This window comes from Manis pentadactyla, chromosome 2, assembly GCF_030020395.1.
Source record: "Manis pentadactyla isolate mManPen7 chromosome 2, mManPen7.hap1, whole genome shotgun sequence".
Classification (NCBI taxonomy): Eukaryota; Metazoa; Chordata; class Mammalia; order Pholidota; family Manidae; genus Manis; species Manis pentadactyla.
In genome coordinates, this window is record NC_080020.1 from 234,599,664 (window position 1) to 234,626,344 (window position 26,681).

A 26,681-nucleotide genomic window follows, 5' to 3' on the forward strand; every position below is an offset into this window, starting at 1 on the left:
TTATGTGTATTTAGTTGAGTTTATGCATATTTATGTGGCTGCTGATATTAACCAGAAATTAACAGGGCTGGAGCAGGGATTTTTACAGAAGTCAACATGCTCCTGTATATGTATGTGTTCTAAAAAGGGGGCAAGGCCACCCCCAGGTGGGATTCGAGCATGGTGATGAGGACAGGTGACATGAGGCCACCTGGAGCTGCTTCCGTGCACGTATCCAGGTGGGTTAGACCCGCCCCAGGCACAGTGGGGCCTTCTCACAGTTCCCCGAGTGCCTCTTGGCTCTGAAAACTAAGCTGGGCTTACTGTTACTAATGCTCTCTTGGTGTCCTCACTACGGCATTTCCTCAATGAGATGAAGTCCCTACAGGTAGGAAGACCCTGCAGCAAGCGCCCAGCCCAGACCCGACCCCCTGACTCTACCCCGTGTGTGCTCAGTGCATCGGACCTAAAAGTGCAGGTGTGCACATCCGTCAGAAATGAGCCCACACTTCACCAACTCCCACCTTTTTACAACAATGTGACAGAAAACTGAAATGCAGACAGGACGCTGTGGTGCCGGGCACACAGTCACACCAGCTCCAGCGTCCGTTGGGACGGCTCAGACCACTGCACCCTTCGGAGCATGCTGATGGGGGCAGATCAGCTGCACAGGGAACCGTCTCCTGGGAGGGCTTATCTAAGAGCCTCTCCTACGCAACACCTCTATTAGAATATAATGACTTAAAATCAATTCCTTTAGCAAGGTGACACCTAGGATTTTTTTAAATGCTAATTCCTGATGTCACCTTCAAATATTGAAAAATGAGGCTATTTTCCTCTTGATGTCAAAGTGCTTCTCAGGCAGGAGCACTGTAAACACTGTAAACTCCCCGGCCTCGGTTTTTCTAGCACTTTAAGAAAAGGTGATTGACGGCATCCAGTTCAGCCTCCACCTCGAATGCCTCCCTGTAGTCCATCACTTCCTGCTGCTTGTTTACCACTTCATCGCAGGACCATAGATACTCACAACTAAATCATGAAGATACTGGGTAATCCTAAAGGTCAAAGGTGCCCTAGAGCTCATATGGTGACATGCCAAGTCTCTAAAATTTATGGAAAAATAAACATTAATTTCTAAAGCCAAAGGGCTGTTCTGTTGAAAATCGGTAGACTGGCCGCCTGCTGAAGCTGGTGATGACAAGCACCTAATTTCAAAAGGTAACTCATACAAATACAAACACCAAATAGTTAGGAAATAACTCTTCACAGTGTGAGACCCAAGAAACTAATGCTTTCAACAGAATTTAATATGGGCTTTATAAATCTGGTTTAATTTGGAAACTGGAAAGCAATTGGACCAAGCATACATAAGCATCAAATGGTACAGTCGCTCTCATAGAAGTCAAAGCAGAGACACACCTTAAAGTCTGCAGAATGTAACTGAAACGAGGCGGGAGAAACGTTGGGCCAGCTGGAGTCACAGTTCCTCATTAACTTATGCTATGCTTCCAGGGAAATTTTTCCAAGCTAACAAGCTTTTCCCTCAATATGCTCTAGAAGCAATGGACATTTGTCAGCCACACATAATTTCAAGGGATATTCCTTCAGCTGACAGACACGGTTCTAATACAGTAAAAATGAAATATCTTAAATTGACTTTATTTGTTTAGATTATAGTTAGGTCATTGTTCCTCATCCTCATTTCTGTGAATCTTCAGAGTCCAGAACAGCAGTGGGCGGGGAGTAGGCATCCATTTCAAATTTGTAGAATAAAAGAATATACTAGTGAATGAGTGGGGGAATGACAGGGTGAAGGGTCAAGGGGTGTGGAGACAAATATCAACCCATGCTGCAAACATGCTAGATGGTCCATTTGCCCCTTGCTGCTGTCACTGGCACCCAACCGAAGTATAATTTGTTCTTGGGAAGGAAAGAACTGAGTAACAAGCAAATTATGTAATGTGCAAATAAACATGGTTAAATGTTAGCTGAAACGATTAAGTCATGGTGAGACTGCATGTGTTTATTTTTGCATAGTCTTAGGCATGAAAATTGTATTTGGACAATCTGTATTAATGCCCAATTGTCACACGGCAACAGTTTTCTAAATTACGCAAACTCTTCAATTTGAAGTTTTGAAGATAATTTTTTTATTATCTTGAACATTTCGTTTTAATAAAATTTTTTAATTTGAAGATTTCTTTTTAATGAGATAGGGCCTGGATTATTTTATACAGATAAATGTAATTCCATCTTCAAATTATACCAGACACGGAGAGCTAGTTCAGTCAAGCTGGAGCACGCACACGGGTGCACACAGGTACACACACACATGCATACGTATGTGGACATGGATGGATAAAAGTCAGTCTAAGTTACCAGTCACTTGGGTCCGAAGTAGCAGCCTTTGCCTTATGTCGTTATCTTTTTCTTTTTCTTTCTAGCATGTTTAGAACAGGGTCCTTTACTCTTGAGTTATTGAATACTTAGAGGCTTTTCTTTTAAGTTTTAGAATGTTAGAGTTGGAAAGAACTTAGAAAAGTATTTCATTTTATAGATAAGGACACTGAGGTTCAAAGAGGCTTGTTCAATAAAGACCCCATTTGTCACCATCTTCTCAGAGAACTTCCCTGACACAGACACCCCACTTTTCTGGTTTGGATACCCCTTGTCTGTGCCCCTTAACATGGGTCAGTGGACAGCTTGTCTTTGGTCTGTCCCACTTGGCTGTAGGTGCCTGAAGGTTTATGGGGTTTTGTCCCATGTCCCTCACAGCTAGCACAGGCCCACCACACGCAGGGGTTCCCAGTATATGCACAGAGTGCAAGAAAGAGGTCCATTAAGAAGCTCAGGGTCATTAGCCACGTTTCCAAACACAATCTGATACTTGCTTTGCACCATGTGCCTTACAAGAGCATATTTTGGAGGCCTGGTACTATTTTTTATGGAAGTTTCTTACCTAAACTATTTCTTCAATTTAAAAAATTCTCTCAAGTGTGGAACTTGTATAAAATCAGTCATTTCAGTGGTCTTGCCTGACTCTCCTTTTCTCCTCCTGCTCTTTGCCACTGCAGAGACTTAGAGCCTCCCTTTCTATCTATCACTTTCCCATTTTCAAAACAATTTGGCCTGTTGAACTCTCACCCCATCCCTTCAGTGCTGCCTGGTGAGTCTCAGTCCCACTGCTGCTTAGGCACACGGCCAGAAATCACACTGCCCCACAGGGCGCCCTGCCTCTCCGGCCCCAGCCTGAAGAGTGTGCTCGGTATTGTATGAAATGATGTCGCGGAGCATCTGTCAATCAGAAGCTCACTGGCTGAGCAGTGCGATATATTGTTAGAAGAGTACTTTGTTATGTAACCTGGTGTTATGACCCCAAACGTGATAGAAACTCAGCTCTATGGGACAGTGAGACTGGCGCTGGGGTCATCTCAGCAAAAAACAAGAGGGCCACAACTGTGTCCTTCAGATTCCACACTTGCTTTTAGTTCCTGAGCCTTAAATTATTCATCAGCTGCTGTTGAGCTGGAGGGTCTCCCTGCAGAGAAGGCACAGCCCTTCTGGGCACTGACACCGTTTCTCAGCCTGACCGTGTCCTGCAGGGTTGGCCTCCGCATCCCATTTCACAGCTTGGCAGGAAGCACAGTGATGTCCCCCGAGTGGGCCGCCCCACCGCCACGCAGCCACGGGAAGTCAGCTTAGTGGCTTCAAACCCTCTGTCGGTCTGCTCACCAAGCTGGCCTCTAGAGGCTGTCAGTCAGTTACTGTAACGTATCTTTCCTGTACATCACATTATTTCTTAACTTGAATTTCTAATATATTAATATAGTCAACTCACATTTTGCAGCTCCCTCTTGTTATATGACTCTAACTACACTATTTTGCAGGATGGCTGCCTTCACAGAAGCCAGTTAGAATGTCCTCCATTAAACCTAAGAATGCTTCGCTAGTTGTCAAATTTCCCTGTAAATGACCTTTGGGTAATTTATTTATAGACAGTGTAGAAACACCCCAAACAGTGCAGGAGTCCAGGGTCAGGTTCAACCTCCTTGAGGCCGTAATGCGGACAGTTCCCGATGTACCCACAGTGCTGCAGGCTGGGCTGAGCTCAGTGTGAAGTCCTCACTTTAGCTGGTGGCGTCCTCTCCCTCCGGGGCTGCCCCCCATGGGCAAAGCGCCGCCTGTCCAGCGTCCCTGCTGCATCTCCAGGCACCTTGCCCAGTGGGCGTTGAGTGGACATCCCTGATAGGCTGCAGGCAGGCCTGGAGCCTCAGTCCCCATGTATCTCCTCCCCCTGCCCCGTTGCGGCTCGGTCCCCGGAGGTGGGGGTCTGCACACTTCTGCTATGCGTGCTGGGTTTCTCTCCTCTGCCCTGAGCCTTTGTTCTCTCTGCCTTGCCCACCATGACATGACCACTCACACTCAGTGAAGACCAATTCATATCCCAGAATGGCCGCACAGAAGCCAATTCCATGGCTCCCGAGGTGATGGGGGCTGGTTTGCTCAGAAGCCACCACTGCCGGTGTTGAGGGGCGGCCCGCAGCAGGCCCAGGGTGCATTCAAGAGCATTCCAGCAGAGAGCACTGTGGGGGCTGCTGTGGCAGGGGGCAGCCCACACCACAGCCCCCCAGAGCAGCTGTGGCAGGTCCCCTCTGCCCCCTGGAGCTGAACAACAGGGCCCAGGGTGTCCCCAGCCCTGGGGGACAACACCGATCTGCAAGTCCAGCCCCCGGGCGCTCCAAGAAGCAGCCCTCTCTCTAAGGCCCTGGGCCTCAGGAGGCAGGTAAGAGACAGGCCGGGGTCCCTGGGCCGGGCTCAGCTGATCTCCAGGCTCTCGGGCACCGTCCCTCCACCTGCCTCCTGCCCTTGGCCTTCCACCCACCTGTCCTCCTCCCCCGTGCAGCCGAGCGTGGAGCCCCCCAGCAGGCCCTTCAGAATTGGTCAGGAGAACCGAGGACTGGCATGGTGGGGCCCCAAGAAGTGTTCGCTCAAGCTGACAAGAGGGGTGCACAGCAAGGACAGGGGGGCCACGCCACAGCACTGTTGGTAGCCACGAAACTGGACGTGGAGCGTGCAGCACCTCACGGCACACGGCCCGCCGTGGTGGCAGCCACTGTCCGCTGGGGCCATGCCCGGGGTGGGGCTCAGGGGGTTGGGACTGGGGTTGGCCCCACCAAGCCCTGATGCCAAGAAGACCTGGGCTCTGTGCCTGCTCTTCCATCTCCTGCTGATGCTCTGCCTGCCTTTATCCTAATCAAGCATGTAATTGATTGGATTAGATTTTTGGTTTGCTTCACGCGTCTTGTTCTGAATATTGGGTTTGAATATAATTGCCACAGGTGACGCTACCTTTAGAGAAGTGTATCCAGCATGCAGGTTGGGAGCGAGGTGACAGAAGTGGTGTATGTAAATGTATGTAAATGTATGCTAATGCAGGCTTCCGCCCCAGGCGGGCATGGCAGCTGTCACCCTCAGGGGCTGGCCACCAGGAGCCCGCCTTCCACCACACTCAGGTCAGCTGGAGCGCATGTGCTTCCCTGTCGGGAGCGGTCTGATAGCTTGTCTCAGAAAACCTCAGAATTCTCCCAGAATTCCAGTTGATGAGAAGAATCTTTTTAATATAAAACTCAGTCTCAGTGTTTCTTATATGTGCTGCTTTTAAAGCGATTTCAATTCGAAGAATACTACTGCGCACATTTCCGGGTAAAGCTCTATGCCGGGTAAATAATACACAGCCCTCCTGTCCCAGGCCCTGCAGGTGGATGACCAGACCACAGCAGAGGTGAAATCAGGTCCCCTGTGGAGAATGCAACACGTGCCTCTGTGTATTTGGGGGACCCACCCAGGATTCTGAGCAGCAGTGCGCTGTGTCCAGCTTGATCTGCTAAACCCAGTGTTTGGGGAAGGGCAAAGGCCACCTCAGGGAACAGGAGAACTGTGCCATTGGGACCCTGCGCCCTTCAGTCCACTTCCCACAGGCCGTCTGAGTTTCCACCCATCTTATAAGTGGGGTTTGTGTACCAGATTTAGAAAACAAAAATATGCACAGTAGAAAGCCCCAGGGTGCTCAGGAAGGCTTAGACTGCAGTGGGGCCCACAGAGAGAGGCCCACTCGGGGCTGGCGGGTCACCAGGACTGAGAAGATCCGGCCCAGACTGGGCAGCTCTGGTGCAAACAGGGAGACGCATCCAGAATATAGAAGAGTCGATTGCTGGCCTGACGGAGTGAGAGCAGGGTGGCCAGGGGGCAGAGAAGGACCCTAAGTGTATCTGGGTGGAACGAGGCCGACACTGGGAATTTGGGAGGTTGATGGAGCAGCAGGCTTAGAGGTGAAGCGTTATGACTTGGGTAATTAGAGCTGACAGTTAAATTCATGTGGTGAACAAAATTGCTGAGGAGAGAAAAATACGGGAATGCAATCTTGGGAATGTCTTAATTTGGGGGTAGAAAGAGCAGCTTGAGAATTAGACGTGGGTTGCATCAGCCACAGGACGAAGGGCCTTCAGGAGAAATGGACGGGCCAGGCGGACGGGCCGTGGGAAAGCGCCCCTGGGCCGGAGCGCTGGGCACCTTGTGGGGAAGCAGTTTTACTAAAAGCAGCAGCAGAAGGTAGGTACAGTATGTTACAGTTTTAGGTTATAGTCAAGATTTTAAAATTTCAGAATTATTTGAAACTGACATTTGTTTTGAGGGAAGTGTTTTGAAATCAGTATAAAGTATCTTCTCAGAAGAGACTGCAAGCTCTCCAAGCTGGCTAAGCGATTTCTGCCCCAAATTTTTCTTCTGCTCAAGGGCACTGAACACTGGCCCTCCTCTGGGTGCCCAGCACAGTGACCTCAGCACAGCTTCCGTTTCCCGCCCTGCAGGAAAGACGTCCACATCAGTGTCACGTTTGTGGCTGAAAGTGAGCTGCTGGGGGCCTAGACGCTTCTCTGTACCGAAGGCCAGGGTGTCCTGGGCGTCCCGCTGGCCCGTGGTACCTTCCACGCTCCTTCCCGCCCAGCTGCAGGGACTCTGAGCTCAAAAGACCAAATGAAGCACCGTGTCGTCGGGGCCCACAGCCTGCTGGGTCTTCACCAGATCATGCAGGTGTCCAGGGTAGCCTCAGCCCCGAGCCGGGGGCTGGAATTTCCCTCCCACCCCCAACCCCACCCCCTTTGGAGAAGGGCCAGAATTGGTGACAACAGGGAAGCCTGTCCCCTCGGTTTCTGGAGGGACGTCAGCAGAGCTGTGGAGCACAACCTGACCTCCCAGCTGGACAATGGTAGGCGTGTCCAGCGGTGCTGATGAACCAGCCCCTCTAATGTGCTGTGGGCACAGCGAAGGGCCCTCCTCAGCATGTGGCTGCGTCCAGCTTCCCAAAAGGGGCACAGCTGGAGTCTGGGCCGGAGCCTCCAAAGGTCCTGCCTGGCCACAGTGCTGCCCCCCTCCTCGGGCCCCACTTCCGGCCTCCTTTCTCCCCAGGCCGGTGACCGCACTCCCCACCCAGCAAGGATCCAACTGCTGGCACAGTTCTGTATCTTTGTGTCTATGCCATGGGGCACCCCCATCCTCCTCCTTTGCCCGCCCTCCTGGTACTCAAGGACTCCCATCTGCATATTGACTGGTTTGTCCTGATTTTGCACTCCAACAAGGATGGTCGTGATTGTCCTTGTTTCCCCCAGAGACAACTAGACAGTCCTGGGGTCCCATCGGAAGGGAGAGGCCTATTTGGCATTTATCTAAAATGCCTCTCAGCCCAGAAGGCTGGACCGGGTGACAGGCTCCCGGTCGGCATGTGGCTGTGACCCTCAACCTTCAGTTCCATCCAAATGAGTAACCCCAAAAGAGGTTGCTTCCAGTGGCTCTGAAATAAGAGGCAGGAGTAGAGCGAGGAGCAAAGAGGAGAGTGGTGAGGCCCTGCCTGCTGGAGCCCCGGGCTGTGTGCCTCCTGTCGCAGACTGGATCAGGCAGAGGCTCCGAGGGGCAGAGGGGCCAGGCCCTGCTGTCGGGCTGTCGGGACAGAGCCCTGCAGACCTGCTGAGGCCACAGAAAGGCATGTCTCCCACCCTAGCGGATGGAGTCCCTGTCTGAGGAAAGTGCTGGGGGCCAGGCCCCTCTGAGGCCATGAGGGAGGGTCTGTCCAGGCTGCTCACGCAGCCTCGGGGGTCAGCTGCCATTTCAGTACCCCTTGGCTTGTAGAAACATGGCCCTGCTCTCTGCACAGTGGTCACAGGCCTCCTGTCTGCCTGGGTTTCTTTGCCCAAAGCCCCTTTTTAATAGGAACACCAGTAACATTACATCAGGGCCACCCTAGTCTGTGTGACCTCATCTCAACTTATTTCATCTGCAATGACCTAATTTCCAGATAAGGTCACTCTGAGGTCCCGGGGGTTAGAAGCTCAGCACAAAGTTCAACCCATATCCAACAGGTGTAGTGACACACAACACTTACAGGAAGGGTGGTAACACTCCTTCCACGGGACGGGCGAGTCCAGCCGTGGCTGGGGGAGCCACTGCCTCCTCCAGATGGTGGAGAACTGACTGGGCCTCCGTCGGTCAGCAAGTCCTGGGTGGCTCACCCCTCAGCACTGGTCGGCTCTCAGCAAAGAAATCCTCTGGGCTGAAGCATCCCCGTCGCTGGTCACACGCGGGCGGCGCTCCCTTCGGCACTTGGGACCCGCTCGGCCCTGTCAGCGCAGGTGAGAAAATCACGTGTCGGGGGACGACTGAGCACAGGCTGACCTCCTGCGTCAGCGTCTTGCCTAAGGCTCTGACCACAGACATGGCCTGACCGACTGACCAGAGGAGGAGGAGGGGGGGTGGAAACAGCTCTCGGTTCCATGGCTGAAGTGGTGTTTCCTCCCATTTAAAAACTACTCAAAGTTAATGCTGTGGAATTCAGCCTAACAAAGGAAAAGTACACCCATAAAGCCAAGGGCGTTTAAACCTCCCCGAGCAGGTGCTGACCCAGTGGGGGCTCACACCGTAGTTTCCCAGACCGCGTGGAAGTGGTGTCAGAGCTCAAGGGCGAGACGGGTGCTCTGCACTGCGGGGACGTGCAGCCCCAGCCGGGACCCCGCAGAGAGCCTCCCCCTGCTCCTGCTCGGAAGCAACGACCGCCCTCGCGGGCAGACGTGGGCTGCGGGGTGGCCAAGGCCGCTGTTAACCGCATTCCGAGGCTGCTCGTGTCCGCGTGCGCACTGCCCCGGCGCCCGGGGGTGCAGCCCTCTCCCGCCCCGCCCCACGTCCTCCTGCCGGCCCTCCGCCCCGAGGCTGGGGACGGAGCCTGGCCTGCTGAGACTCAGAACTTCTCCGGAACCACACCTTACTCCAGCGACCCCTCACAGACACGGAGTCTTGGTCACTTTAACAAATGCACACAAGAGGCATGGCTGTCCCTTCCAGGTGTCTGGAGACCAGCAGGTTCTCGGAGCCGCCGGGGGGTCCTGGAGTGCAGCCCCGCTCCGATGCCAGGAAAACCACGTGAGGCCAGGCCTGAGGGGCTTGCTTATAAATTACCTGGGTCGCTGGGCCCTGCTGAACGCCCTTTGATCCGGCCCCAGGCAGAACGGGGCCATGAGGCCACCCCGTCCTGTGGTTTCAGGAGCCTGTGATGACCTGCCCCTGCCCCTGTTTGTCCCTCTACCTAAACTCTTTCTCCCTAGCCTGCTCCCTCCATCTGGAAATGTCTCTGCTGTTCTCACTCCAACATCTGCCTTTCCTTCTGGTCAGACCCCAAACATCCCCTCCTTAGCAAAGGCAGAGTCCCTGGCATCTGGGGAAGCCCCCCGTGGTCCAAGCCCAGCGGGCCATTCCCGCAGAGCCACCCACCCCTCGGCCCTGTCTGTCCGTCTTCGCCTAGATGTTGTTTGTGCCCAAGGAGCTGGTCCCACACGAGGCCAGGAGCTCAAGGGCTTGCTGGACGAGGCTTCCCGGTCTGGAGGGTGGCTGCTCGGAGGCAGTGTGCTCCCTGGAACCACCCTGCCCCGGTTAGGTTCCTACTGTCCACTCGTCACGCTAAATGTGAGCTATTTGTGATTTCCAGGATTCTGAAGAAAATCCCTGAGTAAGTCTTTTAATTTAGCCCAGGAAGCCCCCAGCTTCAGCATGAGAACAGAAGTCAGACAAAACGAGACTGGTGAGCAGAAGCCCAGCAGAGCTGAGAACGTACAGACAAGAAAGGTTTACAAAGCGGAGGAGCAGTGACAGAATGAGGACATGTATTTGCCGCATGTTTAGCATAAGAAGAACGAGTGGGCAGACTATACATAAGCGACGTGGCCCAGTGGGTGAGGACAGAATCAGCCAGGTCACAGCACAGGAGGGCAGGTGGCCCGGGGCCCAGCTGCTCCCAGCTGCCTGATGGAGGCGCCGCTGCTCCTGGTGGGTGTCTGGACTCTGTTACCAGCCAGGCTCCTTCATTGTCTCTTTCAGGCTGTAATGTAAGCAGGTGAATCTGTGAGGTGACATCCGTCCGTACCAAGGGACTGGGGCCTGCTATTAGATGAGACCTGCTGGTGTAAGTCCGATGCCATGGCTGAGACCGACGGAACGGGGATCAGACATTCCGTTGCCTGTCCTGCCTGGACCTATGTGGTTCCACGTTTTCCTAGCATGTAAATTCATATAGATATGTATGTATATGTATATAATTTTATCTTATTATCATATCATTATTGGGCTCACCTTACCCAGCACACCAGCTGTTGTCCTGATTATGAGCGTAACTTTTTCTTCTGTTATCTGAAGTTCGGCCTCCATGGACGCCCCCCCAGTTCCCCTGAGACAGTGAATTCTGATTTATTTCTACAGAATCCCGCACCTCCAAGGCGTTGCCCCCCTTGGTACCCTGGGAAAGCAAACAGTGAGCCCCCACATTAGAGTGTCCAGGCTTCCTCATCCTGAGGCCCTCCCTGCCCCGGCCGGGTACCACCTTCCCCCTCCGGCTCCTTGGTGCCCGTGCCACCTGACAGGCCACATGCCATGGGCCTGCCTGTCGCCTGCCTAGGCTGTGGGTCCCTGAGAGCAGCTGCTCCAGGTCTGTCCCTGCTGCGTCCCCGAGACCCAGCATAACACGTGGCATGGACGAGGTCCCATCACCTAACTGTGAATGGGCCAAGCCGCTTGACCCTACGGGCTTCTGCTGAGCCAAAGTCAGCACACCACCTCTTTCTAAGTGGATGTCTCACAGACGGATACGGTGCAGGTCCTTCCGGACCACCTGCCTCCCATCACTTCCATGATGCTTTCTCTCACCCAGCTGTGGTTTGACAGCAGTAAGCCTGTGACTTAGCTGCTCTGGGATCCGTTCTGGCTGCTTGCTAGCACCTAACCAGTGTGGGTTACATACCTTCACAGGACGGACTAAGGAAGATGCTTCTGGGATTGTTGAAAGAAAGGAACACTTCAAACACCAGGGAGAACCGGCCTCAGGCCAGTGCATAGCAGATGCACACCCATTAGGCGGGACATCCCCTCCGGCCCAAGGGAACTACTAACGCACCTTCCATCTCTCAACATGCCCCCATTCTAGGCATTTCCCACAAATGCAGTCACATGGTAGGAGGTCTTTGAGTCCGGCTTCTTTGACTTTCACAATGTTTTCAGAGTTCAGACGTGTTGTACATGTGTCAGTGTGTCAGTCATTCCTATTCATGACTGAATTATATTCCAGTATGTGGATAGACCATAGTTTGTTTATCCATGCGGCATTTGATGGAGATTTAAGCTGATTCTGCATTTTGAATATTATGAACAATGCTGCTGAGAACGTACTTGTCCACGTCTTTGCGTGCACTGGTTTTATTTCTTGCCTAGGAGTATGATTGCTGGCTCATACAGTCACTCTTTGCTTAATTGTTTGAGGAAATGCCAGACTGTTTTCTAAAGTGGCTGTACCATTTATGTCCCCACCATGGTGTATGAGGTTCCAGATTTATCTATGTCCTCACCAACACTTGTTATTACCTGACTTTGATTCTAGCCTTCCTTGTAGGTGTGAAGTAGTATCTCGCTGTGGTTTTTATTTGCATTTATCTTATGATTAATGATGTCAAATGTCTGTTCATATGCTTAATGGCCATTTGTATATCTTCTTGGAGAAATATCTATTCATAGCTTTTGCCCATTTTTAATTGGATTTTTCTTTTTATTATTGAGCTGTAAGAGTTCTTTTTATAAACAAGTCCCTTGTCAGACATGATTTGCAAATACATTCTCCCCTCTGGGGTTGTTCTTTATTTTCTTGAAGTGTAATTTTAACATAGAAGTTTTTTTTTTTTATGAAATCAGATGTACCTATTTTTTCCTTTGTTCCTTATACTTTTGGCTGTTATATAATTCTTTGCCAAATCCAAGGTCTTCAAGATTTATTCTTTTTTACTTCAAAGATTTTTATAATTTCATCTTATATTTGGGTCTTGGTCCAATTTGATTTATTTTATACATGGTGTGAGGTAGGGATTCAAATCCATCTTTTGCATGAGAATGTCCCCATGCCCCAGCGACATTTGTTGGAAGACTGTCCTCTCCCCTTTGAGTAAGCCTGGCACATCCCCCAGAATTCGTGAATGGACAGAGTGAATAAATGGCATACATGTCATGAAAACAAGAAACCACAAAGTACCATAGGAGCCCTGGAGGGGCCTGGAGCCAGCCTTGGGGTGGAGGTCCTGACTCAGCCTGGGGAGATGGTGCCACAGAGGCTTTTCCCAGAAGACGACAAGGGACTTAGTCAAAGGTGAAGAAACAGTCCCACAGAGGGACGTGTGTAGATGTCAGCACTGGGAAGGGCCCCAAGGTGGCTCAGCTTCTATGTCAGTGCCACAGGGACTGCATTGACTTCCTGGGGGTGATGGAGAAACACCAAAGGGCTGTCAGCAGGAAGGGGGCCTGGACGGTGGTCACTCCACGAGGCTGCATCTCAGGAGGCCATGGAGGCAGGGCCATGGGGCTCGAGGACGCCCTCGCAGGTGCACGGAGATGAGTCAGTGGGGCCATGGGCCGTGATTGCAGCTGTGGATTAAAGCTGGGGAGGCCCAGAGAAGAGGAAAATGCCTGGACAGACATTGGAGAGGCAGCCACGGAGGCCACCGAAACAGCAGGGCCTGGGGGAGGGGACTTGGTGACAGGAATACTGTCACTTCACAAACACAGGGAATGTGGAGACGGTTTCAGTGCATGCTTGGTAAATTACCCTGAAACCTGGTGGGTTTTTTTACTGGTCTATGTGAAATATCTACATAGAAAAGGCGTCTGGAATCAACTGTGAGGCTGAGCTGAGGGACAGAAGCCAGAGGCATAGACACAAGGCTCCCGGTCACATGGCTGTGTTGGGACGACAAGTGGTGTCTCAGAGAACAGGGCTGAGGCCCCGAGAGCAGTTGCAGGCTTTACCTCAGGGCGCCGTGGGGGCCTGGGCCGGTCCTCCGGAGTTCCTGCGGCTGTAGTGGTCAATCCAGCGTTTCTCTTAAAGTGTTTGTAGCAGTGGGTGGGGTCTGATGGTCAGTGTTCCCATTAGAGTGACACTGTGAGTCCGCTGGCCCTCAGGCTGCCGACGTGCTTCTGGGAGTCTGTCCACACGTCCCGACATCCTCGGCGCCAGTGTGGATCTCAGAGGTTCTCGAAGAACCGGCGCTGTTCTGTGAGTTGCTTGCTTGTGATCGACTTCGGGTTCCTGTGCCACACGCGGTCTGTGCGCTGGAGCGGGAATCCGATGCGTCTCTCACGATGGATCGTGGCCGAGGACTTGAAAGCCACCAGCCTTGCTCCACTTAGAAAAGACGAGCCAGGCCCCACCCGAGGGAGACCGAAGCTGACGAACAGGACCTCCAGTCAGAAGGCGGAGAGGCCCACTGTTTGCTCATCTGGCCCCTGGGGGCAGCGGCAGGGCCCACGAAAGGCCCATGGAGCCCCTCCTCACTGCTGCACTGCAGGGCGCCCTGGCGCCGTTTCCCAGCTTTGTCATAAACTAATCAAATATGGGAAAATGACTTACTGCCTTGCCCGCTTCTGCTCGAATCTGCACAATGGGGAGAGTGACACCCGCCCGCGTAGTGACCATGAACATGAGTGACGGTGGGCAAGCGCAGGTGGGGTCCCCCACAGAGACGGCTGCCTTTCCTCCTCCCTCCGTCACCCCTTTTGCTGTCGGTCACATATCAGTTCAGGGTCTGGTGCAGGTCACACAGCGGTGAGACACGGCCTCTGACTTCTTGTGGAAACAGATAGTCACCAAACTGAATGCAAAGGCGTAACTGTGACCAAGAGTGATTGTGGCACGTAAGATGGGACTCTTGACATTTCAAAATGCAACTGAAGTACTCAAAGATGCATTTGAGGAACGTTCCAGAAGATAGAGGAGAAAGAGAAAGAGCTGAAACAACGTGAAAGCTGAGGTCAGCGGAGGGTGAAGTTAGCCAGTCCAAATTCACTGAGTAGAATTTTTTTAATCCCGTGGTAAAGAAAATAAAAAAGGAGAAGTTATCAAAGAAGGGAGAAGAAAGTCCTCACCAATTGGCAGGCTTCAGTTTGCGTGGATGCCAAGGGCCCAGTGGGAAAAAGGCGGAACAGTGGGCAGATGCCGCCTAAGCTGTGCGCGACCCCAGAGACGGGCGCTTCCCACCCCAGGGGGCCTCATGACCTTTGCTGGGAGGCCGCGTTCTGGAAAATGCCTGGGGCTGGGACCATGCCCTGGAGATGTCCAGGAGGGAGGGCCCTGGAGCCCTGCCTGCCTCTCCACTGGGAGGGTCAAGAGGTGGGACGGGCAGGTGTGCCCACAGCGCCCATGGGGCGGGACAGGCCCAGCGCCAGACACCCCGGGCAGACTTGCGTCTCCTTTCAGCTCCCGATACATACACTCGTGTATGCAAATTTTTCAAAAGCAAATAAACAGAAATAAATTAGGTCTGAAACCTTGATTTCCTAAAATAAATTCCCCAGAGGGAATTTCTGCCACTGACTGTGGCTTTAAAAAATTTAAAAAAAAGAACAAGCTTCCAGGAAGAGTTCTGATAGGTTCTGAGTCGTCTGCAGGGGCCTCCTAACCCCTCCGTGGCTGCAGAGGAGCAGCCAGAGGCTCAACCTGTCCTTTTCCTGCCTCCCAGGGGCAGCACCGGGCTTTGCACAGTGAATGTTCTGTTCTGAGCCACAGGAGTCATCTTCTGCTCGAATAATGTGAACAGGCTGCTTCCAGCAGGGAAGTTCCTATGCTGGTTTAAGGGCCGTTGTCTAACGTGGTTTCATTGTTAGCAAATCACACAACTCTCAGACAATGTGCTTCAGGTTGGCGTGACAACTGCAGGAAATAGGACTCTCAAATCCAATCTAATGTATGCTGAGAACATGAGTGGAACCATAATTAATAGTGTTCTTGTCACTCATTAGTATATAATTTAATTTTTAAATATGAGCTATTTGTATGTGTTTTTCTGGGTAATATTGTTAGCATTCAGTTGAATACTAACTGCTTGCAAAATGCTTCTCTTTGTAAGCATAGTTTTATGAAGTAATTAATTCTAAAAAGGCAAATGTCTGCCTATGTCACAGTATTAAAACTGAACATGTTGACAGTGCATTGACTAATTTTAATTTTTGTCTTCAAGATTATGTTGTATTTTTCTCAATTATTGGTGGAGGTTTTGGTAAATTTAATGATATGCATGGAGTTTCTGTTTTACCCAAACGTGATTTATGTCTTTCTTCTTCCTATTTCTTCAAGTTTCTATTTTTCTATATATCCAAAGTAATTATTTTTCTGCATATTTAAAGTTGCAACTATGCTGATCCTAACTTCTCTCTAGTCTTTTCTTTTTAGCCTTCTTTTGAATTTATGTAGAAGTATCTTATCTATCTTGTTTTATACTAAGTCACTCAAGTCTAGCAGGATGTCAAGAAGTGAGCCCTCAGTAAATACTGATTTAATTAATTAAAAGCATTCATATTTAGGGAGCCAGAATTCTCTGCACATTGCTGCAGTTTACATCTGCACAGCTGTAAGTGAGAATCCAAAATGCAGAGATAGCATGTAGGTATGTTAGTAAATTCATATATAATCATAATATATAAACATGATATTAACTATCAACAAAATGGGTATCAATGCAAGTACCTCAACATAATAAAAGCCACATATGACAAGCCCACAGCCAACATCATACTTAACAGTGAAAAGATGAGAGCTTTTCCTCTAAGATTGGGAACAAGACAAGGATGCCCATTCTCCCCACTTCTATTCAACATAGTACTGGAGGTCCTAGCCTCAGCAATCAGACAACACAAAGAAACAAAGAGCATCCAAATTGGTGAGGAAGAAGTTAAACTGTCATTGTTTGCTGATGACATGATATTGAACATAAAAAAAATCCTAAAGAACCCACCCCTAAACTACTAGAACTAATAACTGAAATCAGCAGAGTTGCAGGATACAAAATTAATACACAGAAATCTGTTGCATTCCTATATACTAATGATGAACTAGCAGAAAGAGAAATCAGGAAAACAATTCCATCACAAGTGCATCAAAAGAATAAAATACCTGGGAATAAACCTAACCAAGGAGGTGAAAGACCTATACCCTGACAAGACACTCATGAGCAATTAAAGAAGACACCAATAACTGGAAAGTGGTGGACCAAGCCTACCACTTCCTGCCACTTACTGACCATTCACAGTGAGCTAGATCCTTTTGTGTATTAGCTAATTTAGAGGTTGAAAACTAGGAAATTCATGCACATAAAATGGTTCAGCTCATGAGGTGGTAATGCAGTGCTTCAATAGCCTGGTCTGTCTGACTTCAGATTTTTTAAACCATTAAACATTATATGGGTTGGTTGAATCACTTGTACAGCATAACCTGGGAGTGTTGTCCTTCCTCTCTCCTTCCTTCCCTCCCTCCCTCCCTCCCTCCATCTCTATTCGTTTCTTTCTTCCCTTTCCTCATCTTTCTTTTCTGTCATCCAGTCAACAAACCTGTATGGACCAAGCCTAGGTGCAGGCACCTCGGGCACAAGGCCCAGTGGAGTGGTCCAGAGCGTTGTGCCATAAGACAGATGAACAGCTCACAGTGAAGTTTAAAGAGAAGGATTAAATCCTAAGGAGAAGGTGGGGAGAAGTTCTGTTTAAAATGGCAAAGTTGAAAAGACAAAAGACAAATCTGGTCTAATTCTTTTCTTTCTAGGAATTAATGATTTACATCCTCTGTGGTCTATGTCTTTGTGTCTTTTAAGACACATATGTTTGAACACTTAATGGATGAAGTCAATCCTTAGGAAAAGCAAGTATACAAGGAAGGATTTGTAGCTCAGTTCCTAACGGCCAACAGAGGAAGGCGAGGATGGTTGGTTCCCAGGAAACAGGAAGGGATGCTGAGCTCTGAGTTCTGATGAAAATGACCCCAGGGACTCCATTTCTTTATTTAACTCAACTCTCCACTTGCCTGTTGTTCACATGAGGAATTACAAAGCAAGTTGATACAAGCCAATAGTTCACTGCTGTAAATGTTATGCTAGTTATCATGTTAAGTTGGTTAAGTGAAATGCCAGGATTACCATGCAAATTCCCAAGAGCTCCATCTCTCAGCATCACTGGGCCTCTCTGGTCACTTGACCTGTAGAGGTTTAGAGCAGCCCAGAGACCTTTAGTTCGAGTAAACCACATGAGCAAGATATGCTGAATCCTTTTGAATGAATGAACCTCTTGAATGAATATCCATGGAAACTGCAACTTTCCCAGTGCCACCACCCAAAGGGTCATCCAGGACCATCAGGACTCCAGTCCTGCGCCCTGAGTCATAGCCCCATAGGCCCTCCCTGGGAGTGCGTTTGAACAGACCCTGTTACATTGGCAGCCATCCTCAGCTTAGGAGAGTTCCGTGCCAGTCAAGGCTTTCCCTGAAACTCACTGGGAGGGTCTAAGCAAATATTTCAGCTTCTATGAGTGTCCATTTCGTCATGCACAAAATTCACATCCAGTTTGGTTGATGGCTAAATGGCATAATAGATAAGCAAACAATGTTTTATAAACTCCATAGCTCTACAAACTTGAAGGAGGCTAGCCTCATCCTATAGCCCCTGAAGCCCCTGGAGAAATCCTAGCCCAGTAAGGACTGTGTGTGGATACTGGGCTGGAACCACCCTCCCTTGCTGCTGGGTGGGCTGACCTGGCCCGGATCTGGGAGGAGGGTGTCTGTAAGCAAGCCCAGAGGAGTTCTAGAACGTTTTGTTCAGATAGAGCTGAGTGTCTCGCAGACTGCAAGGCTCACTTAGCAGGCAGGGGGCAGAATTTTCCAGGTGGGAACAAGTCCCAGGGCAGACCTTTCTCAGAGCCAAAACAGCAGGTCCCACATCGAGAGCAAAAATCCTCCATGGACAGGACAGAGGGCGTTGGTTCCTGGACAGGCTGACGGGTCTGTGTGGGCTGAGAGCCCTTCCTAAGGTGTCCATGGAATGATCAGGTGCTTTATATAGTGGTTCATATTTTGCAGATGGAGAAATCAAGGCACAGAAAAATTAAGTGACTTGGCCACCGTCCCAAGCTGGGGAGGACCAGGATTAGAAATCGGAGAGAACCCTGGCTCTGGCCTGCGTCCGGCCACGGAGCCACGCTGCCTCCATTCCTGGAAGAGAAGGCTTCCTGCAAGGTAAAGCCAGCCCCTCCCGTGTTGTGTGCGTCCCACCGAGGCAGGCGGTCCATCCACGCGGGGAGGCTGGGTGCTCTGCACGTGTGCAAACTGACCCACGTTCTGGACTCCTGATGGCAGGAGGCGTCGGTCCAGACTCTGCCGGCTAGCTGTCCCCGTCTAAGGTCTCTGCTGTCACCTGCCGGCACCCTCCCCACGCTGCCTCTGTGCTACTGCCCCCTCCAGGGCCTCTGCCTTCTCCCCGCTGGGGCCCTTGCTCCCTGCTATCTTCTCCTCTTCATTTCCACCCCTCCCTTGCGTGAGCAGGTCCAACCTGGGGCTTAGAAAAGGAAGAGGGATGCTTTCTTCAACCCTCCTAAGCTCCCATGTTGCCTCAGTCCTTCAGGCCAACCTCTCAACCAGCTGCGGGGCCCCCTTGTCACTGTCCACTCTAGTGGCTGTGGGATCTGGCTGCCACCCGCCCCATGACACCCAACTAAAGCCACACCACTGCCCTCCTAAGCACTGAGTCCAGACAGTGCCAGGGTGGAGGGCTAAGTCCCAGGCAGGCCTACATCCCAGCACCCAGTGGGTGAAACTTCCATGCATGGCGCCCGGTGGGCCGAGTCACCCACCTGGACCTCTTCGCCGTAGGGCTTGAAGTCAGGCATCAAGCCACATTCAGTGCCCCCCAAGCCCTTGGTCATAGCTCAGTGTCCTCCCTGATAACCCCCCTGGGACCCTCTCCTCCTGCTTGCTGTATACCTCCGCCCTCAGGCTCTCCCTATATCCTGGATAGCTCCCCTGTGACGCGTTACTGTGTCACGCCTGCCCTCCGAAAGCCCCCAGGGGTGGGGGGCTGCCTCACACGTGATTTCTCCCAGTGAAGAGGACATGCGGCCATGCAAACAGGTGTCAGTAGTGATGCGTGGTGAGGCCCGTCCATAGGAAGAGCAGCCGGCACAGAGCCCCGAGGCCCCAGGCCGCTCAGGGCTGGCACGGTCACCCCTTACACGCGCACAGGACTTCACAGTTTGCATTTCCTCCAGGCCTGTCGTGAGCCCTCACGTCCCTCAGACTCCAGGCTAAGTGCCGGGGAAAACATTATTCCACTACACCGACTATACCTATAGAACCGAGGCTCCAGGGCAAAGACACACAACGGAGGAAAACAAGGCTAACCTCCGTTTCTAGAACTGTCTCAGAATTCCAAGTCTGTTTCTCATTTAACAATTTCCAAAAAGTTTTAATTTATTTCTGAAAATTTTCTGTGGAATAGTGTATTTTGCCTACCCTGAAAACAAATGTAGCTCACAGATTACACATTCTGTCGTTTGTAGACATAAGCGTCCTGATTTTTCTGTTCTTTAGTCTTCTAGCAGTGTTCTCCCCTTAAAACATAAGTAAACGAAATTCTTTAAAAACTGGTTTAAAAAATTATGATCTAAAAAATCACTAGGATAATTTTTTTTAACTTATATAAATGGAAAGTTCTTTAATATTTTTCTAGGTCAAAACATTTGAATCTTTGAATTTTATTTTTTGTACCTCTTCAAAATTTATGTTAGGGAGAGTTGCAAAATGCTGAATATAAATCAGATATAGGCTCAGAAGCAGACTTGCAGACCTGCTCATGAACACAGACTGTACTTTACGCCTTATTGAAAGTAGTTCTTGGCCACACGCATGGTTTTAACTGTCTAAGCAGAATGTTGTCTCTCAGATCACTTCCACCTGAGGAGCACTTGTAGCTGAAGCAGGTGCTAATTGGAGAAGGGACCACCCCCGTTGGCTGGGTTGTGGGCACAAGGATGCAGACACCAGGAGTGAGTGAGGCTGTCATGCCAGCCCAGAGGAGACATGCCCACTGAGGTCCCCCCGGGCCCAGGAGCTTGGGGTCCTCCGATGGGAGGGCTGATAGCCGCCCCGAACCGAAGCCACCGCCCCTCAGCTTAGCACTGGGACTCAGCAGTGACTGGATGGACCGCCCACATCACGAACAGAAAAGCATCACCAGCCGAGTACATAACCACAGGAAAGCCGGAAGGAAAGACTTGCAACGCTATGAGATGAGCAAAGCGGCTCATACCTTAAATATATGAAGAGCTATTAGAAATTGATGTGAACATTTTAAAAAGAAAAACGGGCAGAGTTTGGATAAGCGCAGCAGCGGAGGAAGCAAACGAGGCCGCACGTGGGAGAGGCGCTCAGCTCAGCCCTGGCCACGGGGTGCGTAAGCCGTGGGCATGGAGGTCCTTCCACTCAGCAAAGTACCCGACGTGGGTCCGCTGGTGGCAAGCACTTTGACGGGTGGGGATGATCACACACTACTGAAAAGTACCTAGAAGTCTGTACATTTCCTAACAGTCCTGGCGACAAACAGCAGAATGTGATTGATGGTCTGGTAGGGGAGCGGAGAAATGACAACCCAGTGTGGTTTTAAGGCTCCAGGCTGGAGAATGGCCAGGTCACTTATTCAGTGAACAACTAGGGAGAGGTCCTGGGCTGATGCTGTAACATCGCAAGACCTCACGGGAGAGCGAGGAAACCGCCCCTCCCTCGTAAGGAGAGCAGGTGTCTGAGCAGGAAATGGGCAGAGTGCTGGGCAGCAGAGGTGAGACGGAAGAACGGACGGTGCTGGGGGAGGCCCCGCGTGGAAGGGACACTCGGTGCGGCCTTTAAGTGCATCAGGCAACAGATAGTGAGGCCCAGAAGCGGCTGGAGGTGCAGAGCCCAGCTCTAAACGGGAGGTCAGGGTCACAGGCACTTGTCTGAGTCCAGCGCTGTGGCCTGGCAAAGGTGTGGCCCCCGAGAGGTGCGGGGACCTGGGGCACAGCCCTGGGGAGCCAGGGAATCCGGGACATGGTGTCGGGACACTGAACAGCCTCAAATGCTCCATGGGATAAAAACTAACGAGGCCTTGGGATTGAGGAAGCAGGTCACAGGTGACTCTGAATCAGGGGTTCAGAGGTGACATTGGACACGGTGCCATACAGCCGGGAGGCAGTCGCTGCTGAAAAGTTTGGTAACAAAGGAGACAGGCGTGACAGTCCCTAAAGGTCACCAAGGTCAAAGTGGGGAGGGGCCTGAGGCTTCTGGAAAGCAGGCAGAGATACAGGACCTGCCCTCAGAAGTCACGGCGCAGGGAAGTGATCTCACCTGGCCCACAGGGGTGGGAGGCGGCACAGGGCGAGGGTCAATCATGGGGTCTCAGAGCCTGGCGTGGACTCCAGCCCGAGTGTCTTTCCAGGCTGGTAACCTCGGGCCAAGTCACAGATGCTCTGTACGTCCCAGACCTTGTCTGTAGGGTTGCTCGGAGGCAGAAGCCGGAGAATGAAGGGACACAGAGCAGCCAGGCAGGAGCCCCACCCCAGGCATGAGGCAGGATCCCGAGTCCTGTAGGGAGAAGGGCTTCGAAGGGAGACCTCCTCCTAGCAGACTGGCTGGAGGGGTGTCCAGTTGAAGGTGGAGGTCATGAACATGAGCAGCTCCCTGGGCCGGCCCCCTGCCCCTTACCGTGAGGGGACAAGCGCAGGCATCACTCAGGGGGAGGCAGCAGGGAAACGTGAGCTCCTGGCAGACGACCCCCAAGGAGACTCCGTCTAGAGCTGCCACGGCCGGAGGTGCATCCCAGGACCAGGCAGCCACCCTCAGGCAACACGGCAGAGGTGGTCCTCCAGTCCCACATGAGCCAGAGCCAGAGCCGTGTGCCAGGCAACGCACCACACAGGTTCAGCACAGCCTGAGGTGCATCCCTGGGTGCCTAGAGCTCTGGCCTGTGGGTCTACACCAAGCCATGCTTAGAAAACGGGGCCCAGCCTGGAGACTCCAGCCAACTCTTCAGGCACATAGGATCATTGTATTTTCCCAGAATGCTCCAAAGCCGAGTTCATCTTTGATCTCCCACCATCCTGGGGCATACGTGTGTCCTGCAGTCCATGTATTTACAACTAAGAGACACATTGGGGTCAGGTCACTTGCCCAAGACTGTAGAGCTAAGAGAAGAGGAAGGCTGTGGCCCTGGGGCAGGCAGTGCAGGGCACACACCCTCTGCTCGGCCCTGGTTCCATCATGCCCATTGTGGTGCCCAGAGCTTGGCCCTTGGTCTTACATCATAATTTTTTGATGGCGTGTCTGTCTTTCCAGTGACTTCCCCACTGCTCAAGGGTCTCCTATTTATGAGAAACAGTGTAAAACATAGAGGAACCAGGAAACACAACAACGAATGCTAAGGGGTCTTGCTCTGGAACACCTGGCTGTTCTGTGAGTGACATGTACATCGGTGGGCTGCAAGGGTGCCATCGTGGAGGGGCACTGAGCCCCAGCTGTGCGCTCCCCGACAGGGCTGTATGTGTCCTCCCCAGGGCTGGACGGAGGGACGGAGGGAGGCGCTGTGCTGGCTGCCCGCCACACCGTCGCCCTGCGGGAGACTGACTGCAGAGGTGCCCAGGGGTCGAGGTCAACAATCTTTGTTGCGGAGCATACCTGTCTGAAGAAGCGCCCCCCACAGGTCACTGATTGGCCCTCTGCCTGGTGTGAATGTCCATCTTTGCCGAGTATTTTTGCGCGGTCTCCTTCCTGCGTAAGGATGACCGGGTCTAGGCAGTGGCCCCCTTCTGCTTTTCCTCCCTTTCTTCACTCTTTAGGGCATTTTTCTGTTTTGTCAGAAAGCTTGCCCACATGATCTCTAAGGGAACTGACATTTGTATTTATAGTCAGAGTAAAAATATGACTTGGCAAATGTTCTCAAGCTGTGTGCCAGGCACCGAGTGGCGAGGACAGCAGAGACCACCCTGTGTGCTTCTGTCCCGGACCCGCACCGCAGTGCCGGGCTCAGCGTCTCTGGCAGGCAGCACCTCCTGCCGCCCCGAGGCCACACCTGTGTGCAGTGACCCCTCCCGGGCTTCCGCGGGCAGCTCCTGAGAACGTTCTCAGCTGTTCTCCTGCCTCAGCCCCGGGATCTCGGAGTCCACAGCCTTTTAGGAGACCACAGGTAGCTGTCCCAAGGGAGAATTCAGGAGCCCAAGACAAATCCTCTCAACTAAAAAAGAAAGTCACACGCGCACACACACACACTTCCAGTTTTGTAGATAAGCCTGAACTTTGGCTGTAGGGGCCCAACGCAGACCACGCTCGGAAGCAGGACACGCTCCCTGGCTCACATCCTCGGAGGCCAGGGAGGAGGCGTTTGGAAAAGCAGCGAGGGGAGCTCCTGACCCTGCCTCGCGCATGGCCTATGTGTCCGTGACCTGGATATTACGAGCCTGTTTGCCTTCCAGTCCTTTGGGGAGACCCCACCCTTAGGAGATGGAGCAGGCATCTCTCCTACACCGGCTACCATGCTAGGTTCCTGAAAAATCACTGTGTGCAAGTCTCCCAGCCACCAGTGAGACGAGCGGGAATTTCACACATGGGAGAGCTGGACGCACAGGAGCGACTTTGCCCACCTCAACCGTCAGCCAATGCAAAGCCAGCCATCACCCCGAGGGCCAGAGACGTGCCAGGGCAGCATGCCCCCACAGCCATCGGCAGGTGTGGCTGCTGACAGAGGCCAAGGCAGCACCCCCTTCAGGGGCAGAGCCACCAGTAGAGGGGTCTGCTACCATCTGCAAGGCCAAGCGGCAGGCGCAGAGATGCATACAGCCGCCACCAGTCAGCCTGTCACAAGCTGGTGGCATGGGAGGCACAGGTGTGTGGGGGGAGGATGGATGCCCGACAAGCTCTGTCGACAAGATTGTAACTATTTAAAAGACAAGTACAGTCTGCAAACCTGTTTGTAGTAACTTCCAGGGAAAATAAGGAGCAAATCACTGCGAAAGAGGGTAGAAATAAAGTGCTGACCGTTGACAAAGGCCCTCTGCTGGAGGTGCAGGCAGCTCTGAACCATCAGCACGTCCAGGCAGCGTCCGCGTCTGGCCATCCAAGCTCCGCTTGGGACCTCACCGTCCAGAGCCCTGCCTGCCCAGATCCTGGGTCCGCACAGCCAGGACGGGAGCGCCATTCCTGACGATGACTGAGATCCTCTGAGCGAGAACTGACAAAGCTGGCTGGGGCACCGCCTCCCCAGGTCCCTCGGGGCCCTGGCCTGCTGGTGGGGACACCCCATGGAGTGGACTCAGGGGCCCAGGCCCTCTCCTCCTGCCCCGCGTGCCTCTCACAGGGGTGTGAAGGGCCTCTCCACTGTTGTGACAGGCAGTAGAAATCAAGAAATGGTTTATATGGATATAGAATTGCCAGATCACCCCCTATCTGAATGAAATCAAGTGTCAATTGTTTTGTTGAGATGCCGCTGCCTCAGTGGCCCTGTGGTCGTTCTTGAAGCTTTGACATTGGGGTTAATTTCCGAGTCCCATTGGGTGCCCTTGCTCCCACGGGGTTGATAGGTATCCTTCCTGGGGCAACGCCCAATCCTCTGCCCAGCAAATATCAGAGGCTCCTCGGAGTCTGAAGCGGCACTTCAACAGGAAGTCCAGGTGCGCATGCATCCTGGGGACAGCTTTGGGCTCCGTCACGTGGCCGTCGCTGACCCCATGGCATCTTCAGTCCACATGCGGGTGGGCATGTCTTTGCAGCTCTTTGCTGGTGTTGTAAGTTTTAAAACCGAGTAGGGTTACAAGTCGATAGTAATGGGCAAAAACTGACAGACAGGAGCCCCAGGCTCTGGAATTCTCCCATTCGCTTGCTCATTAACCAGAATGTATGGATGCCCACCCGTCGCCAGCACCGACTGTCCCGCACACATGCCTAGAAGACGGGCACCTTCCTTTGGGCTCAAAGGCTGAGGGTACGGTGGACTTCATTACGATTGCTCCCTCACCTCCGTGGGGTCCCACCCCTGGGCCTCCCGCACACGTGGGTCTCAGGGTGAAAAGGCAGGGTTCATCGCAGAGTTCAGAGGTCAGCAGGCACCGTCCTGTGCAGGTGCTTTAATGAGCAGCCCAGTCGTCTGGCCAAGTCACTGTGCCAAGAAGACAGCTGCCCCCCGGGGATCCCACCACGGGATGTTTCATTGCAAATTGTCAGGGCATCAGTTCTTACTTTATTAGGGCTTTTCTGTGGATTTACTGCATTATTTTTAAAGTGATAAGCCCTGAACAACAGCCAGAAGTTTATTAGGAGTTTGCCCTGTACTGCCCAGAAGGGCCTGCCTGTGGGTCTCGTGATGGTGCATAGACCCCACCGTCTCGAGCCATGACAGCAAGCTTGCTTCCTGAATTCTCCAGGACTGTCGACTTCAACTGTCCTCTCCAGGCTTGCTGGAAAGGTCCCCGGATGTCCTAGAAGCTCCAGGAGCTCGGCTCTGCGGCTTCACCTGACGGCCTGCTTCTTGCCCTACTGAAGGGTGTGCACACTGTCGGTCAGACCACATGCCCCTAATGTGCTCGGAGCATGGAGACCACTCCCGCCCAGTGGGCAGGGGCTCCAGGGCATGAGAGTGACCAGAAGGAGCCTTCTGGGGCCCCAAGCCTGCAGCAGAAGGCAGGCAGACGGGCCTCGGAGCTTGCTGTGTCCACGTCTCCCTGACTCCGGCTGAGCGTCGGAGCCTCCCCACTGCCCTTCAGAGCTTCTCTCTGGCAGCGGTGAGCAGAGGCCCCCACGGGTGACAGGAGTCCAAGAACAGTAGGGCATCTCAAGGTCAAAATTTACTTGAGTTTATAGGAAAACCCTTCTGCCAGTTTCATACTGACAACACGGAGCCCGTAACCGGAGAACGGGTGCTGCCTCCGGCCACAGTCCCGGCCGGTCTCACTTGATAATCATGTTTTTACAGAGGTGTTCTCAAATGTCCTGTGTTCCACCTACTAAAGAGAGACCAGTTTGTAGTATAATTAGCCTTCAAATCCCACTCACATGAACTTCAGACATGCTCATTCCTATAATGTCCCAGCTTTACAAAGAATAATGCTACCCACAAAATCATGCCCGCGTGAGAACTGTGACACGTCCCTCTCTGCTCCCCAGGGCAGAGGGAGTCGGTCCCCCTCTGGGTCCTCGCGGTGAGGCCGTGCCCTGCTGCAGTCCCAGGAGAGGCGGGCTCAGCCACAGCGGTGTTTCCCCATCTGCCCACATACTTCCTCAGCCCCCGTTCTTGCCCCCAGGGGCA

The 26,681-nt window shown here is 52.3% G+C and overlaps 1 protein-coding gene across 13 annotated transcripts in view; it reads left to right on the forward strand.

The window, feature by feature from the left end:
• MYT1L (myelin transcription factor 1 like) overlaps positions 1–26,681 on the forward strand; it is a 385,352-nt gene that overhangs the window by 224,644 nt on the left and 134,027 nt on the right. For all 13 annotated transcript variants that reach the window (XM_057497485.1, XM_036881769.2, XM_036881779.2 and 10 more), the window contains exon 5: positions 18,443–18,598. The gene's annotated coding sequence lies outside the window, so the exon portion shown is untranslated. The remainder of the gene's footprint in view (positions 1–18,442; positions 18,599–26,681) is intronic.